This window comes from Hipposideros armiger, unplaced genomic scaffold (assembly GCF_001890085.2).
Source record: "Hipposideros armiger isolate ML-2016 unplaced genomic scaffold, ASM189008v1 scaffold_177, whole genome shotgun sequence".
NCBI classification, from domain to species: Eukaryota; Metazoa; Chordata; class Mammalia; order Chiroptera; family Hipposideridae; genus Hipposideros; species Hipposideros armiger.
This window is the reverse complement of record NW_017731527.1, coordinates 2,619,316-2,638,832: the sequence shown is the minus strand read 5'-3', so window position 1 is coordinate 2,638,832 and position 19,517 is coordinate 2,619,316.

The following is a 19,517-nucleotide window of genomic DNA, read 5'->3' as shown; positions in this document are numbered from 1 at the left end:
GAATGGATGTATTATCAAAATTTTTTTTAATATGGAATGCTTCACGAATTTGCGTGTCATCCATGCGCAGGGCCCATGCTAATCTCTGTATCGTTCCAATTTTAGTATATGTGCTGCCGAAGCGAGCACTTATCAAATATTTTTAAATGTATCATATATTGAAATGATCTTTAATTTATGCTACTATATAACATTATGTAGTGTGGTAAATCATTTGGTAAAACTATCACATGTGAAACTTAATACAGGAAAAGATACCAAATAAACTTGTGGCAAGATGTTTTCTAGTCAAAACGTTGGAAGTTTGAGCTTGTTGCTGCATATTAGCTACCAAAAGAAGTTGATAAGTTCAGAAAACAATTGCACAGAGTTCAATCAGAATTTAGAGGTAATGTAGAGATCTCAGAACTTTAGAAGGGAAACAAAAATTGCCTCTTGTTCCCATCTTTCCAGTGAGTAAAACATTCCCAAATTAAGATACAGCCTGGAGACACAGACAAAATCAAAAGCAAGACCTCTGAAAGAATTAAGATGACATTTAGTAGATCTTTTCATTTGGGCAAAATGGCTTATAAAGAACATGGTTTTGCTGAAGAAAGATGTGCCTAAAGTACTTGTAATTAAATCTAGAGGGAAATAGATTTCTCTAAAAGAATTATGGTTATAGATTGTGACAAAGACAATTAACTGGAATCAAATACTTAGAAAATCAATGAAGATTTTTAAGATTTAAGATAAATGTATTTTAAAAAGACTGAGATGGTTCAGGATGACAAAAGCTCTTGTTGCTCAACTTTCTACTGGCATGATAAATGATGAGAAATCTGCTCATCCTTCAAAAAACACATTCTAGAATTCTCTCTAGAATTAGCCAAAGGAAATGATAAAAGAAGAATGTCCCTAGGGCAGGTACAAGCACCTTGGAGAATATTAGAATGGCAAAGTCATCCCAGGAAGCAGGATCAGAGCCTAAAAAATGTATTTCCTACACTGCAGGTAGGAAAATCTGGCTTCATTTAGTTAGCAGGATTTCAGAATGGTTAGGGACGAATGAACAAGTGACTGCTATGTGACTCAAATTGTCTAAATACAAGTTTTAATTGAGGATATTCTTCCCTTGTTCTACCACTGTATGTTGGTGGATACATTATTTTTAGTTCATGAGTCTTTGAATCATGAGGAGCTAATCCAAGGTTGATGTTAGTATAGATCAGGAACGATGGTGTGATTAGGTTAGAGTTCTTGAGATGAGTGTGGACACGGTTTACATCTAGTAACTCTGTGAATAATTATGACCAAGAAAGCACATTTCATTAAGTAGAATTATTGGCTAACATTCTTCATTCCTCCGTTTTCAAGCCCGGTGATATATAAATTTTCAGGTTCTTCCAGAAAAAGGCCAAGTGCACTTCTCCTTTTGACTTTGGGATTGACTTTGGTTAATACTATATGGATGGAAGTGACAAGGTGCCATTCTGAGCATAAGCCTTAATTAACCTCAAGTGTTTACTGCTTGTTCACTTGCACTCAGCTAACACTATTAAAAATCATGTCCCAGCTGATCCACAGATCTATCAGAATAAACAACTGTTGCTTTGAATCACTGAGCTTACAAGTTTTTATTACACAATACATGGTAGCAATAGCTAACTGATATAGGTATGAACTTAAAAGTGAATCAAATGATGAGATTATTCCACTAAATTGTATAAGATCCTCTTAAACTTTTTAAAGATGACTATAATAATTTATACTTCTCTTAACAGTATTGAAAAATTCACGTCTCTCACATCCCTACCAACAATAGATAGTTACATTTTTTATTTTTTTACTTTTTACCAATCTAATTAGTGATTAATAAATTTCTTTTTTATTAAATTATTAAAATAAATTTCTAAATTGCTAGTGATTTTCAGCACTTACTCATATATGTACATTCTTTCTTTAACAGTTTATCTTTTTTTTATTAATAGATAGGAGGAAATTTTTTTTCATAATCAAATTTCTATTCCTTTCTTGTCAATATGAGTTCTAAATATTTTCCTAAGTATGAAGATTTTGTTGTTATATGGTTGATGAATCATTTCCACACTACTACTGTACTGTAGTGCAATGTATTATTTATAACTTGATTTTTTGTTTTAAAAAATTTGATGTATTATAGTGTTCAAAAGAATTTCTTATTTTCCTCCACGTTAAATTTTTTTTCATCTTTTCATTCTTTCAATTACAGTTGACATTCATTATATTAGTTTCAGGTGTACAACATCATAGTTAGACATTTATATAACTTACAAAGTGATCCCCCCAATTAGTCTAGCCTCTACCTGACACCATAATAGTTTTTACCATATTATTGACTACATTCTCTATGCTGCACTTTACATCCCTGTGACTGTTTTGTAACTGCCAATCTGTACTCCTTAATCCCTTCAGCTTTTTCACCCAGCCCCTTAACCTCACCTCCCATCTGGCAACCATTAATTTGTTCTCTGTATCTATGTGTTTGTTTCTGTTTTGTTTGTTCATTTATTTTGGTTTTTAGATTCTTTCTGTAAATGAAATCATATGGTATTTGTTTTTCTCCATTTGATTTATTTCACTTAGCAGAATATCCTCTAGGTCTATTTATGTTACAAATGGTAAGATTTCATTGTTTTCATAGCTGAGTAATATTCCAATGTATGTATGTTCCACAACTTCTTTTTTTTTTTTTTTTTTTTTTTTTTAGCTGAGCCATCCTGCTACCTGATGGCAGCTCAGCGGCTGCTCAGCTCGGGCTGGATTCGAACCGCTGTTGCTCAGAGCTCAAACTCTTGAGCGAGCTCTTAACCAACTGAGCCACTCGGCCGGCCCTTTTCCACAACTTCTTTATTCAGTAGCCTAACGATGGACACTTAGGTTGCTTCCATATCTTGACTATTATAAATAATGCAATGAACATAGGGATGCATATATTTCCAAGTTATTTTTAAAATTTTGCTTTACAAATAAACATATTTGTCTATGGCAGTGGTTCTCATCCTGTGGGTCATGACCCCTTTGAGGGTTGAATGACCCTTTCACAGGGGTCGCCTAAGACCATTGGAAAACAAAAAGATATTTACATTACATAACAGTAGCAAAATTACAGTTATAGGGTAGCAACGAAAATAATTTTATGGTTGGGGGTCACCACAACATGAGGAACTGTATTAAGGGGTCGCAGCATTAGGAAGGTTGAGAACCATTGGTCTATGGGTTGAATTGTGTCTCCCTTCAAAGATGTGTTGGAGTCCTAACTCCCGTCTGATCTAATTTTAAAATAGGGTTGTTACAAGTGGAATTATTTAAATTAAAATGGGTCACACTGGAGTAAGGGATACCCTTAATCTAATATGACTATTATCCTTATAAGAAGAGGGAAGTTTGAACACAGAAAGAGAGACACACAGGGAGAATGCCGTGTAATAATGCAGCTGTGAGCCAATGAATGCCAATGTTTTAAGGCCACCAGAGGTTAGGAAGAGGCAAGGAAGAATGCTACCCAGTATTTCAAAGGGAGTGTGGTCTTGTTGACATTTTGATTTGGGACTTCTGGCCTCCAGAACTGTGAAAGAATAAATTTCTGTTTCAAGTCACCCAGTTGTGTTAATTTATTATGGAAGTCCTAGAAAACTAATGCTGATTTTTGTACTGGAAAATGAACTGCTGCTGTAACTAATACCTAAAAATATGGAAGTGGCTTTGGAATTGGGTAATGGGTAGAACATGGAATAATTTTGAGGCATGAGATACAAAAAGCATAGATGGCCTTAAAGATCTTGTTGGTAGAAATATGGACATTTCAGGTGACGACTGAGATGAGGGCTCAGAAAAAAATCAGGAGTACAGAGAAAGCTTCTGTTGTCTTCTGTATGAATACATACACCATCACGAAAAGAATGTGACCAGAATGATAAATGGTAAAGGTCCTCTGGTAAAGGCTCAGATGGAAATGAGGAACATGTTATTGGAAACAGAAGGAAAAGTAATCCTTATCATAAACTGGAAGAACTTGGCTGAATTATATGCTACTTTTATAGGGAAAACAGAATTGTATGTGATAAACTTGAATATTTAACTGAAGAAATATCCAAGCAAAGAGTGGAAGGTGCATCCAGTTATCTATGCTATTTTTAGTAAAATTCAAGAGAAAAGAGAGAAATTCAGGAATGGACTTTTAAGCAAAAAGAAACCAGCACTTGATGATTTAGAAAATTCTCAGCCTATCATGGAAAAAGAACCAGCAATGTGGCTAGGCAATCTTTGCTAAAGGGGTTAGGAGCGAGATAGATCCAATCACCATCTCAGCAGATGCCAGGGAAAGAGATAGGATTTTCCTGAGAAGATCTGCAGAGGCCTCTCTTGTTTGGTGGCTTGGTGCCTGAGATTTGCATGGAAGCCAAGGAGGTTTTTGAGAATTTTGTACCAACAGAAACATTGCCAGCATGGACTGAATGAAAGAGAGATGGGAAGAACTGAAGCAGGAATGGCTCTGAGGCACAGCCAGGAATGCAGAGGCCACAAAGCTACTGCTGCCACCATGGACTAGAAGACACAGGCCCAGAGAAGGGGAAGTGCACTGCCTCAGTCCCCCTGCTCAGGGCCAGTGGTCTGGGGTTGCCCCAGTGGGCCCTGGGGACAGAGTACAGAGCTACAGAGAATTGTTCTCAGGCCTTGAAATCTAATGAAATGTAGCCACTGGAGTTGGAACTTGTGAAGGAACTGTGACCACTTTAGTTTTTCCAGTTTCTTCCTTTTGGAATGCAGATGTCTATCTTTCCTACCATTGTATTTTGGAAGTTGATAACTTGTGTAGTAAGAGGTTCACAGAAGGGATAGAAATTTTGCCCTGAGATGAATACTATCCAAAGTCTCACAGAAAATTGATTTAAATTATTTAGATGATGAGATTTGGGACTTTACCTTGTTGTTATTCACAGGAAATTTTGGACTCATAGTTGATGCTGGACTGCTTAACACTATAGGAGATATTGAGATGGGGTGGATGGACTTTGCACATGGAAAGGAAACTAATTTTAGGGGTGGCAGAAGGTGCTGGACTGTTATAGGTTGAATTGTTTTCCTCAAAAAATATGTGTTGAAGTCCTAACTAACCCAGACTACCCCAAAATGCGACCTCATTAAGAGGTAAGCTCCTTGTATGTAATTAGTTAAGTTAAAATGAGGCCACAGTGGAATAAGTTAGGCTCTTAATCCAACATCACTAGTGTCTTTATAAGAAGAGAGAAATTTAGATTCAGAGTCAGACAAGGAGAATGCCATGAGATGAAAAAGATAGATACTGGAGTGATGTACTCACCAGCCAAACTGATGCCAAGGATGGATTGTAACCACCAGAAGCTAGAAGGGTGCAAGGAAGGATTCTACTCAGGGTCTCAGAGGAAGCACAGTCCTGCTAACATTTTGAAGTTATTGTGTGAGGTACAAATCTAAGTATATTACTCCATTCTTTTTTTTCCAATAATATCACTTAAATAATACATCATTCACACACACATAAACACACACACACACACACACACACACACACTTCTCACTCTAATGGAGTCCTATAAAAATAACTCATTGTTTTACTATGTGTAACTTTAATAATAAATTTATAGTCAGTATAATTCTATTATTGGTCTTAATATCCTGTTATCCTTCTCCTACTTGAAATTTTCTATTTTGGGCCCTTTAATTCTTTATATAAATTTTTGCCTTAACTTATCAATCTTTGTTTCATGGTACAAAACTGGAATTTATTTAAGCAGCAAATTACATTGGGGAAAATAAACATCTTTGCTAGATTTTGTCTTTCCATCTATAAACCAGGTATATGTTTGTATATGTAGGAAATCTCTTTCATATATATGTTTCTTTTGTCTCTTTTAGCCAATAAAGTTTAATACATTTCTTAATTGATCTTATGTATATCTTAAAAGATTTATATTTGCAGGTATGTTATAGTGTTTCTTTCTGTAGTAATCTGTGCATTCTTTTTATTTTTTTTTTCCTAAAGATTTTATTGGGAAATTGGGGGAGGGGAATAGAGTTGGGAAATCAGGGAAGGGGAACAGACAAGTTGCTGTCCTTTTGTTCTTCAGTCTAGTTGTGGAAGACGTTGTTTCGCTGGCCCATGTTGGTATTGTCATTGCGCTCTTCCCAGGTGAGGCAGATTGGTCGCAGGTCACTGGACAGCCATTCACGGCGGCTCTTGGCCCCTCACGCTGGCTGCCAGCCACTCACAGTAGCTCACGGCAGCCCACTGCAGCTTCACTGCAGCCTACGCCGTCGCTGGCAACTCAAGGCAGCCCAGCTCCAGGTCGAGCTTTTGTTCACCATCTTAGCTGTATAGGGCGCAGCGTCACTGGCCATCATGTGGGATCCAACCCGGAGCCCTGCTGCTCAGAGCTGGCATCCCAAGCCAGCTCTTAACCAATGCCTCCCTCGGACGGCCCAATGTATTCTTTGCCTTAGCTCATTGCTATCACAAATGACCACAGACAGAGTGGTTTAACAATAAACATTTATTTCTCACATTTCTGGAGGCTGGAAATCCAAAGTTAGTGTGTAAACATGTCAAGTTGTTAAGGGCCTTCTTCCTGGTTTACAGATATTGTCATCTTCTAGTTGAATCCACATATGGCAGAAAGTGGACTCACTAGCTCTCTGGCTTCTTATAAAGTCACTAATTCATGAGGGCTCCACTCTCATGACCTAATTACCTCCCAGGGCCCCAACTCCAAATACCATCACATGGAATTACGGTTTCAATGCACAAATTTTGGGGAGACACACTCAGTAAACACTGTTGTTCAGAATATCTTTTATCATTTTTGAAGAATCTTTCTCATTTTTATTTTTTTTTTAATTTTTATTAGTTTCAGGTATACAAAACAATGTAATAGTTATACATTTCATCCCTCACAATGTGATAACCCCCTACCCCAATCTGTTAGCCTTAGCCCTATTATTACCTGCTTAATTAAAGTGTATAGTATATTATCACTTTGCCTGGTAACTTTTGGTTACTAAGTACATGGTAAAACTATTTTCTGTTTTTTTAAACCTTTTACTATAATTATGCTTCATTTGTTCTTTTTATAGTAAGTGCAGCTGGATACTTTTTAATACCCAATTTTAGAGTCTACACACTTGGCACATTGACGAGTTTACATTTATTATGAACATTGACAGATTGGATTCAATCATCTTTTTTTTGGTCTCTGATTGAATTTAAAAATTTCTCTTCTTTCTCCATATTTTTCAACATTAATTTGAAAGTTACAAGCTATATTTTGTTTCTTTTAATGATAATTTGAAACCTTTAAAATTAATAGGTGACCTACCAAAGTGTAAATTGATTTATTATTTCTATCATCTGGAGCTGTAAATCTAATTCAGATGCTTAAATAAAACATTCTCCCTTCCATCCTTTATATTATATTTTAGGCAATTCATTTTTTGTTTTTCAAATTAGTCATTATTATTACTGTTTTACACTCAAAGTCCATTTTGACTTACAAGTATGTATATTAATTCACTTACTTTCCTTGCTTTATTGTGTCTATATTCAATCTTTCTTCTATATTCAACATCTTGTTTCCTGATGTGTATTCTTTCTCAGTTATTTCAGCAAGGGTGTAAATGTGCCTGTCCCTCTGATCTTCATCTCAAATTACCTCTAGTTTACCATTGGAACTAGAATGTGGAATACAAATGGGAAATTTGGTGTTTTTTTTCAAAACTTGAATCTGTTGTTGCATTTGTGAAGTCTATCACTGTTCCTTTAGAAATAAAATATTTTTATTTACTTGCTTATATTTGCCTTTTTGTTGTGCATTTTTACCAGCACCATTTCATGAATAGATTTAGTTGTATTTCCCTTTCTCAAAATTTATTTATTTCTTTAATTTTGAATTAATGCCTTTTAAATATTCTGGGAAATTCTTCTAATATTTGATATTGCCCATACTGTTCTTCCTGCTCTTACATTTTATAAGTTCCTTTTTTGAATTTATTTTTATTTATTTATTAAATTTATTGGGGTAACATTGGTTAGTAAAATTACATAGGTTTCAGGTGTACAATTCTATGATAAATCCCCTATATATTGCATTGTGACTTTACCACCCAAAGTCAGTTCTCCCTCCATCAAGATGTATTTGATTCCTACTTTACTCTTTTCTACCTCCCACCTCACTCTCTGGTAACCACTAAGCTGTTGTCTGTGTCAGTGAGTTTTTGTTTCTTTGTTTGTTTTGCCCATATGTTGCTTTAAGTTTTATATCCCACTTATAAGTGAAATCATATGTTCTCAACTTTTTCTGACTGACTTATTCACTTAGCGTGATAATCTCAAGATTCATCCATGTTGTCACAAATGGCATTATTTCATCTTTTCTTATGGCAGAGTAATATTCTATTGTATACATGTACCACATCTTCTTTACCCAGTCATCTATCAAAGGACAATTCAGTCGTGTCCATATCTTTGCCACTGTGAGTAATGGTGCAATGAAGCTAGGGGTACATATACCTTTACAGCTACATGTTTTCAGATTTTGGGAGATACATACCCAGAAGAGAGATTGCTGGGTCATATGGTAATTCTGTTCTTAATTTCTATTAACTAAGTGTGAGCAAAAAGCCGCTGAGGACCGGCCGAATGGTGCGTTGGTTAGCAGTTGGCTTGGGATGCCAGTTCTGAGCAGCAGGGCCTCAGTTCAGATCCCACATTAGGGCCAGTGATGCTGCGCCCTCTATAGCTAAGATAGTGAACAACAGCTCGACCTGGAGCTGGGCTGCCGCAAGTCGCTGGCGATGGCATAGGCTGCAGTGGGGCTGGCCGGCAGCAGGAGTGAGCTTTTGTGAGCTGCCATGAGCCGCCGTGAGTGGCCATCCAATGGCCAGCGAGCAACTGACTACCTGACCTGGGAAGAATGCAATGATAATACCAACATGGGCCAGTGAAGCGACGTCCTCCACAACTAGACTGAAGAACAAAAGGACAGCAACTTGTCTGTTCCCCTCCCCCAATTCCCCAATAAAATAAAAAAAAAAAAAAACAGCTGAACTTTCTTAGTTGTCAGCCACAGTCAGAGCATGATAGGGATAGTGAAAAAGAGAAACAAAATTTCAATTACAATATATGTGAGACTCATTTTAAGATACTGATTACTTACATACAAATGCTGGCATTAAAAATGGTTCCTAAAATTTTCAGTAGATTTTATGCAATCTATTCTAGAGTATTCTAGTTTGTAGATCTAAATCCATTTTCCACTGTTATTTTTACTTTATAAGATAAGGCAATTTTAATATAACGTGATTAACTGAAAAGGAATTATTCAGTTATCATTATTTAACTTTAGTAATTTTAGAAACAGAAGGCAGAAGTTAGATCATATAAAGTTAAAAAATTGAGATTTAAGGACTGCACTCAAGCTTAGTAATAGGTGCTTAATTAGTAACATCAAGGCAAATACCTGTTATTGTTAGATAACTGGAAGAAATAAATGATCACATTAAAGCATGTGGAATTTTGGTAAATAGCCTTATCTTAATGATGTGGCAGACAGAAGTAAATACTTGAACAATGACATTTACTGAAAACAGTGCCTGTATTAGCAAAGCAAAGAACAGCCTTTATTATCTATGTTACCACATATTAACATTAAATAAAAACAATTCAGAAATGAATAAGTATATATTCCATTTAGCTTTTACAATGATGTATTATTCTCCTAGTTTAAGTAACTAAAATTACTGAATGTGAAAACAAACAGAAATTTCAGCTCTCAATTTATTTAACTACAACTTGAATGCTTATTTTCAGAGTACCTTAGTAATATTATTTTCAGGACTTCATCTGAAACCCAGAGCTAGGAGGAGATTATTCTTAGATCCATGAGACCATAGTGACATCTCTGTAGGTAACATCTATAAAATTCTGGCTCCTTTGAGACTACAGCCTCCAGGATTTTCTCATTTTCAAGCCAGTCCATTCTCAGCCTCTAAAAATTCATCAAAATTACCAATTACATTCTTTGAACGGTCCAAGGAAAGTTAAAGTACAGTTTATTCAGTTTTTATTGTTGTAGGGAGGGGAGTAAGGATTTCCAATCTCTCTGTGTTTCAGAGATCAAGCCAGAAGTTTACTAAAATTCTTACAAGAAAAACAATAAATCATATCTAATTTAAATAGTGTGTGTAGATTTAATATGCATAACTTCTTATCTAACTATATCCAATCTTCAGTCAACTTTCCTACATACTCAAGTGTCCTCTGAGGGTTTGGAGTATTATTTTGTTCTCTCCCTCTTTTATTCTTTACATAAACAAATGGCTGATTTTTTTTTATCATAGTTAATTCATCTCTGAAGAGAGTCATCACATAAAGCATGTTATAAGAGCTGTAATTTAAACAAATTGTATGGAATTAGAAGCCCAGACTGAAAGATGGCATAAATCTACTCCAATTCCCCAAAAAATTGCAGAAATTTTAGATTTCCTTAAAAATTATAATGAAAATTTGAGATGATTTTATCTAGGTCTCATGGAACACTCAATTATTCCAGTTGACATAAGACACAGATATTCTCTATTTTTCTACTGATATGCCTAAGAAAAATTAATAATGTTTGCAAGGGTAAATTGAATTCCAGGCTCTGGAGGTTTAAAAAAAAATGATCTGATATTTCAGTTCTCAAAGACTTTATAATTCTTTTGAGAAGCTTTGAAGCAAATATAAGCAAAACAGTGATATAATTTTATATTTTTCAAAGTGATATTCTTTTTAGTAAACTTTTTCATAAAGTAAAACATTTATTGTGAAAAGTATACAAATTTTAAGTGTACAGATTGACACATTTTCAGTGAACAAGCTTTGTTGCCAGCATTAATGAATTGTTATAAATTATATGCATGTGTAAATAAGACCCAGATCATGAAACAAATTGTTACCAGCACTCACAAACACCCCCTTCATGTAATTCCTCACCCAAGAACATGTAAGTTTTTAGGATGGCACATGTAACCTTTTAGGATGGCAGCCATCGAGCATGTTATAGGATACCGAAAAAGAGCTTGATTCACTGTCAGGAATAACCAACCCCTAGAAAAACCACTGTGATTGTTATTTAAGTATGGATAAGAACAGCAAAACTTTTCTAGAATGGGCTTCCCTTAGTTGGAGGATGCTAGGAATATTCTAGCTTACAATGGTCAAAACAAACAAATACAACTCATCAAAATGGCACAAGAAAAGGAAATTTTTATTTCTCTTACAAAGTGTATATGAAGTTGGGGGTGACTCACCAGGGAAATCATGTTACTACTCAGTGATCCAGACTATGCCGATGTTTTGCTATCTCACTAAAAGGTTGATGTGGTTGTTCGGATATGGGAATAAATCAGTGGGCTAGAATCAGTCAGTGAGTAGAAGAGGAACTGTGATGTGCCTGTGTGCCCAGAAGAAAGGAAAACTGGCTAGGGGTAACAAGTAGAAACCTTTTCAATCAGGTATTTGGGGTTTTATTTCCAATAAATCTTTCTGCTAAATTATTCTGCTTAACAACAAAAATATTTATTGATGATGGGCAGGGCTACATTTCCTTTGGAGAATCGCAAATTTTTCTGAATCTTAGTTTAGGCTGTTTTATTCCAGTATATTATTGGTTCCATTTTTAAAAATGTATTTTTCAATTACAGTTGACATACAATATTGTATTAGTTTCAGGTATATAACATAGTAATTAGACATTTACACACCTTATGTGTAATAATCACCCTGATAAGTCTAGTGCCCATCTGACACCATACATAATTATTAAAATATTATAGACTATATTCTCTATACCGTACTTTAGATTCTTGTGACTGTTTTTATAAAAGGCAATTTGTGCTTCTTAATCCCTTTACGTTTTTCATCCAGCCCCCCCCAACCCCCCTCCCATCTGGCAACCATCAGTTTTTTCTCTGTATCTATGAGTTTGTTTCTGTTTTGTTTGTTCATTTATTTTGTTTTTAAGATTCCATATATAAGTGAAATCATATGGTATTTGTCTTTGTCAGTTTGACTTGTTTCACTTAGCATAATACCCTCTAGGTCTATCCATGTTGTTGCAATGAGAAGATTATCGGTTCTTATTGTCTGTTTACTTTCAAGGAATGGCTTGAAGATAAACTAGAGATGTAGATCTAGTTTTCATCTTGACCTTAGGAAAATTTATAAAAAGTAATTAAACGGGATTGTTTGGTTTACTTTTAATACCTTGGATGCTAGATGCTTGTGTTCTGGTTTTGCAGAGAAGAAAACAAACAATGCCCACACATTTGAGGGTATTGTGTGATTTCCCATAAAGACAAAGAAAAATCTCACTGCAAATCTTCCTGTCAAAAAGTCATTTTTTTGATGTGGGATATGACTCTGTAGGCAGGCCTTCATCGTGTGTTGGAGAAAATGTCACCCTCTTGCTAAGTAAGCTAGGCCTGCATTGAGAGGCATTGAGATTCCTGAAGTGGTCCTAATAGTATAAATCTTAAGATTCTTTTCTTCGTGAACCTTGAAAAAAATGCAGCTGGAAATAATAACCAATGGTCCAAAATGATTGCTGAAGGAGGAGGTATGGACAAACAAAAATCCCAACCAACACAAGCAGAGTGGAAACCAACATTGATTCATATCCAAAAAATGAAAGGCTTTTCTGACTCTTCAGTTAAGTATGCAGAAATACCCCCCAACACATACATAAACACACAATGCATGGACAGTCAAAAACTTAGAAATTTATTATCCATCTAAAAAATATATAATTTTATAATAGTTGATAATTGTGGCATTTAAGTGTATGGTCCTATAGCCCCTTTCAGTATATTAAGTCCTCACCATTCTATATAACACATAAACATATGAAATGATGTAGAGAAACAAATCTAAGCTCCACATTTTCAAAGATCTGAGTTCTAGACTCAGGCTCACTGTTAACCAGCTGTGATGCCTCATTCATAACATTGAAACTGTCTCAATAGATGTTCTATTTCCTCACTGATTTCTTCACTTATTCTTCACTGATCCCAATGGATCAAAATTACTTAAAACCATCTTTTAAAATAACATACATATTTCCAGGTCCCACTCTTTGTGATTCTGTGATGGAGAAGCCAGGTGGAGAGAGGCCATTTGAACAACCCAGCTCCAGGCATGCTCCCAGTAAAATGCTGCCAATGAGAAGCCATCAGTGAGACTGGCATGGGAAAAAAAATCCTTCCTGAACCCCAGCCAACCAACACAGCTACGCAATATAATAATTTGAAGTTATTTTAAGCCTCTGAATTTCGGGGATGGTTTTTATGCAACAATACCAGGTAACAGAAAAATGTAAATCTGCATGATGCACCCAGGGTTTCTAAAACAAAATCCCCTTAAGTGACTGTAATACTCAGCCAAACTTGGAAATGACAGAATTAGTTGATAGTTGATGTAGTTTCCAGATTCAGCATTTCAGAAGTTTAGAATCATAGTCTGGCCCAGAAATGACTCTGAGATTTAAAGTGATTCAAATTGAATAAAATTCACCACATCACCTCCTTCCAATGATAGAGCATTTAGGCAGCCTCAGTAGGCACTGGCACAAGGTCAGAGTCACTACCTGATATAACACTGCTAAATAATAGAAAAATAAAAAAATACTGAGCATTTTGCAACCCTCATTATGTGTTTCAGTTGGCAGCCTAGTGGTTGATTTCTCAGGTATCATGGGAAATATTGCATATCAGACTGCAACTCAGGAAAACTTTTGGAATTCCAATTTTAACACTAATCTATGTTTGAACATTTACTTCATCACTCAAAACTTAACAAAACAAAATATCAGTGCAAAATTATTTTACCAGACTCAGCAGTGAATCTAAGCCAATGTGGCTAGTGTGTGAATATGTGTCAGGGCCAATGGCTGTAGGTTTTAAGATACTTTCACAGCTAGTCCAAGGGTAAAGGACCAGGCCAAAGCACATAAGCTGATGCTCATCAAGTAAAAACATTGGGAAGAAGACTTCTGGCCTCAAAGAAATAAGGGTTTAATTTTACTGTTTCTTGAAAGTCAATGGTAGACCATTGGCAACGATCAGTGCTATGAGCAATATTATTTAAGGAAGCAAGGAACCAGCCTTTTAATATTTTTATAAACTACCTCATAAAACTTAAGCAAAAAAATGCTCTTCCTTGCCTCTCTCTACCAAGAAATTCTCATGTACTAAGCCAGAGCCTGATAAGAAAGGAGTTCTCTTTGTTGTAATGGCTTCCACAATAAACTTTGCATCTGGCTCATTTTTACTATTTATTCCTCTGGCCAGACTTTTAGTTTTTTGGATGAGGATTTTATCCACCTCCAACCTATGTTTACACAGAAGTTCAAGATCCAGTTCTATACGAGAGACTATTTCTTTTCCTTCATATTTCTTTTCAAAAAAATTAAAACAAAAAGAAATAAATTGTTTCATAAATTCTTTTAATTATTCCTTGAAACTTCACGAAACTCTGAGTAACCCACATGAACTTAATTCGTGTGCTCTGAAATTGAGTTATTGGTCTATTTTCCACCATTTCACAAAATGTTCTGCTTTAACTTCTGTTTGTAATTAGTTACTTTGGAAAGAACTAAGCAGATGTGTTACAGTTTCTTTGAATTATCAGCATATATTTAAGATGAACTGCATCTTCTGAAGAAATTATGTCCTCAAGGGAATTATTTGTCTTGTGCTAACTGATTTTTATTTGAGATGTAAAGTTAGTTTTAGGTTTCAGGTGTGCTGGCCTGAAATTAATAGAGCTAACAGTTATAGCATACATTTTTTAACATATGAGATCATCACACTTGGTTCTGATCACTTGGTTTCTAAGAAAGAATGTATTCCCAGTCATTAATAGCTGGAAATCAAATCTGTACAAAGCTTTCCAGCAATTAGAATTGATATAACAAAGTAGAGGAGTAAAGGTAGCTCGGAGAATATTTTAAAATAATTATAAAGGCTTTCCTATAGTGCATTATAGACTAATTCTATTATAGATATCGGTTTTTGTAGGGAACATTTTGTTCAGTATGTATATCCCATCAAAACAAACAAACAATTCTCAACATGTAACTTTCAGAGTAATAGTGCTTTTCATTTTTTAGAGAAAATAAGTAGTATGGGAAAAAATAAGTGGTTTAATCATATTGTGTCATAGAGATGATAACTTAATATGAAAAAGCTTCAAGGGAAAGCAGGATCCACTATTAGTTTTTTGAATATATACCTAATTGTCATCTATCAATTAGGAGATAATGTTATTCTTTTTGTTCTGTTGCCAATTTATCAGTTTTCTATTTCATTATTTATTTAACCAAAAACCTTCTGCACAGAAAAAGAAACCATCAATAAAACAAAGAGGCAACCAACTGAATGGGAGAACATATTTGCAAACAACAACTCAGATAAGGGGCTAATATTCAAAACATACAAAGAACTCAGACAACTCAACAACAAATCAAACAATCAAATTAAAAAATAGGTGGATTTTTAAAATTTGTTCAGAACACTTCTCCCAAGAACAGACACTTCTCCCAAGAAGAAATACAAATGACCAATTGATGTATGAAACAATGCTCAACTGCACTAGCTATTAGGGAAATGCAAATCAAAATCACAATGAGATACCACCTCACACCTGTAAAAATGGCTATTATATCAACAAGACAACTAATGACAGTGTTGGAGAATCTGGAGAAAAGGAACCCTCGTGCACTGTTGGTGGGAAAGCAAGTTGGTACAGCCACTATGGAAAAGAGTATGGAGGTTACTCAAAAAATTAAGAATAGAATTTCTTATGACCCAGCAATTCCTCTTCTGGGTATCTACACAAAAAAATCTAAAAATTTTTATCCATAAAGATATATGTACCCTTATTATTCAGAGTGACCAAGACATGGAAACATCTGAAGTACCCTTCAGTAGATGATTGGATAAAGATGTGGTATATTGGATAAAGATGTGGTACACAATGGAATATTACTCAGCCATAAGAAAGGATGAAATAGTGCCATTTGCAACAACATGGATGGATCTCAGAATTATCATGCTAAGAAAAATAAGTCAGAAAAAGTGGAGAACCATATGACTTCACTCATATGTGGAATATCTAACTGAAAACAACACACAAACAAGACAAGCAAACAAAGAAACAAAAACTCATAGACACAAACAACAGTTTATTGGTTACCAGAGGGTAAGAGGTGACAGGGGGTGGTAGAAGAGGGAAAGGGAGGTCAAATATATGGTGATGGAAGGATAACTGACTCTGGGTGGTTGCCACAGTGCAATATATAGATGATTTATTATAGAAATATACACTTGAAACTTACATAATTTTACCAAAATATGTCCCCTTGATAAATTTAATATAAAAATTAATAATGTCCTATCAACTTCTCAATAATACCTTTACTTCTTTTAGTTATATTAATCCCCAGAAGTAATGCTATGCCATTTTTATTTTACAAATGACTTTGTTCCTAACCATTAACCAAGCAAAGCATCTTTTATTTGACAAATGTACTTTGAGTTGCATGAGTAATAAGGTTACATATTGGTTTGATATAAAATAGCATTTTATATAAACATTTTTCTCCATATATTTTATTCTAAGATTAATGTATATTTTAAAGTAACAATCTAAAGCAAATATTGTCAAAGGTAAAAAGTATAACTAATAGTATATATTATTTTAAAAAAGAAAATATCTTATATCAATATACCATGGCTTTAATTTTCAATTTCCTCAAGGTCTTTGCTTTTATAACTATATTAATAAGATTTTCATATTTGAAAGATTTTTCTCTAGCTTTTGTCTATATTTAGCTATCTTAAGTTTTGCTTTTTTTTTTTTTTTTAAGCTGAGCCATCCTGCCACTTGTTGGCCGCTCAGTGGCAGCTGGGCTCGGGCAGGGAATCTAACGGCGACCCTGTTGCTCAGAGCTCGCACTCTTGAGTGAGTGATTAACCAACTGAGCCACTCAGCCAACCTAGCTATCTTATTTTTGACAAAGATAATGACACCTTTCAAAAAACTAAGCTATTTTGCTGAATCTCAAAAAGAACACTTGGAATATAGTTGGTGCTAGCTTCTATAATTTAAAAAAATGACCATAATATAGCTTAAGAAAAATTTAATGTAAATACCAATTTACTCAATAAAATATATGAATTTAACTTAGTTTTCTAGCCCATGGCTTAAAATTGCCTCTATGTCTAATGTCCATTCTAAATAAAATGCTTGACTCAGTAAGGCTACTAACTGCATTTCCAATATCTTCAGAAACTAAAAATGAGACTATCTTTTATGTAAGAAATAATCCTACCCAGGCTTTCCCCTTAGTCTTCGTATGTTGTACGCTGTTTCTTCTTGATGTATTAAAGAAACAAATATGGGTTTAAGCTGTGGGGAAACATGGCAGAACCCTCATCTCACTTCTAATCTGTACACAGTAGAAATAGTATCTTATCTTTCTTATTTTTAAGCCCTTTATTCTAACTTGGGAGATCATCAAAACTGTGAAAATGAATGACTCTGATTTAGCACCAATCTGCAACCTGTGCATTCACATAACTCCCACTGAAACTAATTTTTTTTTCTTCTATTTATGTTAGTAGGAATTGGGCATACAGAGGTTTCAATTAAATTGTCCGTATTGAAGTCAATGGGTGTTCATTGACATTTATGGGGGTTCTATGTATGAAAATTATACAGAAAAGGGTGTTAAAAATTGTTCAGGTTAGATCCTTTAGCAAAGAAAAGTGTTTCCTAAAATTAAAGGGGTATTTACTTGTCTTCTAAATTAGGGTTTGATTGTTGCATGTGCTAAAATTTCAAGCCTTTTTAAATGACTTAAAAATACATATTTAAAAGAGGCGTATGCAAATAACTGAATTGTCCAAATTTATCATGTAAAATATATTTTTCCCTTATTGGTGATAAACTTGTTTCTTTTTCCTTTTGATTTTTTTATTAATGCATTACTGCATTTTTTTTATTGACTGAATTTAAATTTAGAATGTTAGGAAAGGCAGTCTCAGGTGCACAGTCTATTGATCCTCATTCAGTCACATAACAACTGGGTATTGGGCCTAGAACAGTCTTACCAAGTGATTACAGAGTTCACAAGGCCTGTGCTGGGCTTGTTACTTTGTGTGGGAATATCTTCTCCTGTTTTACGCTCCACAGGAGTTCCTTTGTTCTACTCAAGTGTGGATGACAACAACAACAAATGCTCCTCCCTGCCCCCCCCACCCCGCCCCCGCTTTCAGTATTTCAGGCTCTACAGGATTGGTTGGGATCCTTCTGCTGGGGTAATTGCCCTGAATCAGCTATCAGGGACACCCACTGAGGTACTTACACACATTATTGAGTTGGTCTTGCTCTGTCTTTCCTGTATGTGAGTAATCACATTTTCCCATTGTGTATTTCCTTGGTGACTCAGACACTGAGATTCAATGGACAGAAGTATTTGGACTTTGATTCCTGGTGGCTAACATTGTGATAATCTTTGCTATTCTCCATGTAGTTGCAGTCCTCCTCTGGCGTTAGCAACCAGTGCATGGTGTTCTGTTCAACATAAAACTTTGTTGCAAAGGTATTTAAAAGGGAGAAGGAAGTGAATGCTGAATAACCACAAAGGTAGTCCATTTATACATTAGAATTTGGCTGGCCAAGGATGCTATCCATCTCAGGAAGATATGAAACTATGAATGGAACAAGCTCTGAAAATCTTAGTACAGACATGAGAGAGAGAGAGAGAGAGAGAGAGAGAGAGAGAGAGAGAGAGAGAGAGAGAGAGAGAGAGGAGAGAGAGAGATGATACATAGAAATAACAAAAATATATCAAGTTTTAACCCACAGAAGTTCCATGGTATATCACATCATTGAAAGAGAACTTCATATGTGGTTTCCTTCTCAAGGAATCATGTATTATTTTAATGTATTTTACAACTTAATGTTCAGAACAATTCTGTGGCATACAAATCAGTATCTCTGTTACACAGATGAGAAAACTGAAGCTTATAGAATTATAGAGCAAAATCTGGATTTCAACTCTTGTTCTGTGACTCCAGTTTCAATTTTTTTTATACCATGCCATATTGGCTCATGAATCATTTTCAAAATTATTATATGTATGTAAATCTACTGATATATTATTTGATGAGCATATCATTCCTCATCTTATTGGACTTCAATAGATTCTAAATAGCTTAAATGCTCCCATTCTTTAAATCCCAATTCCCACTTTAAATGTTATAAAAACTCTAGTAAAGGGATATAACTCATAAATCTACAAAGAATCCATAAACTTTTTTATACCAATGTTTTGCTAAGATGTATGTGAGTAATTATGACCATCTGTTTTCAATTTTATTTAATAAGATAAAGCAATGAGAAATGTTGCTTGACAAAA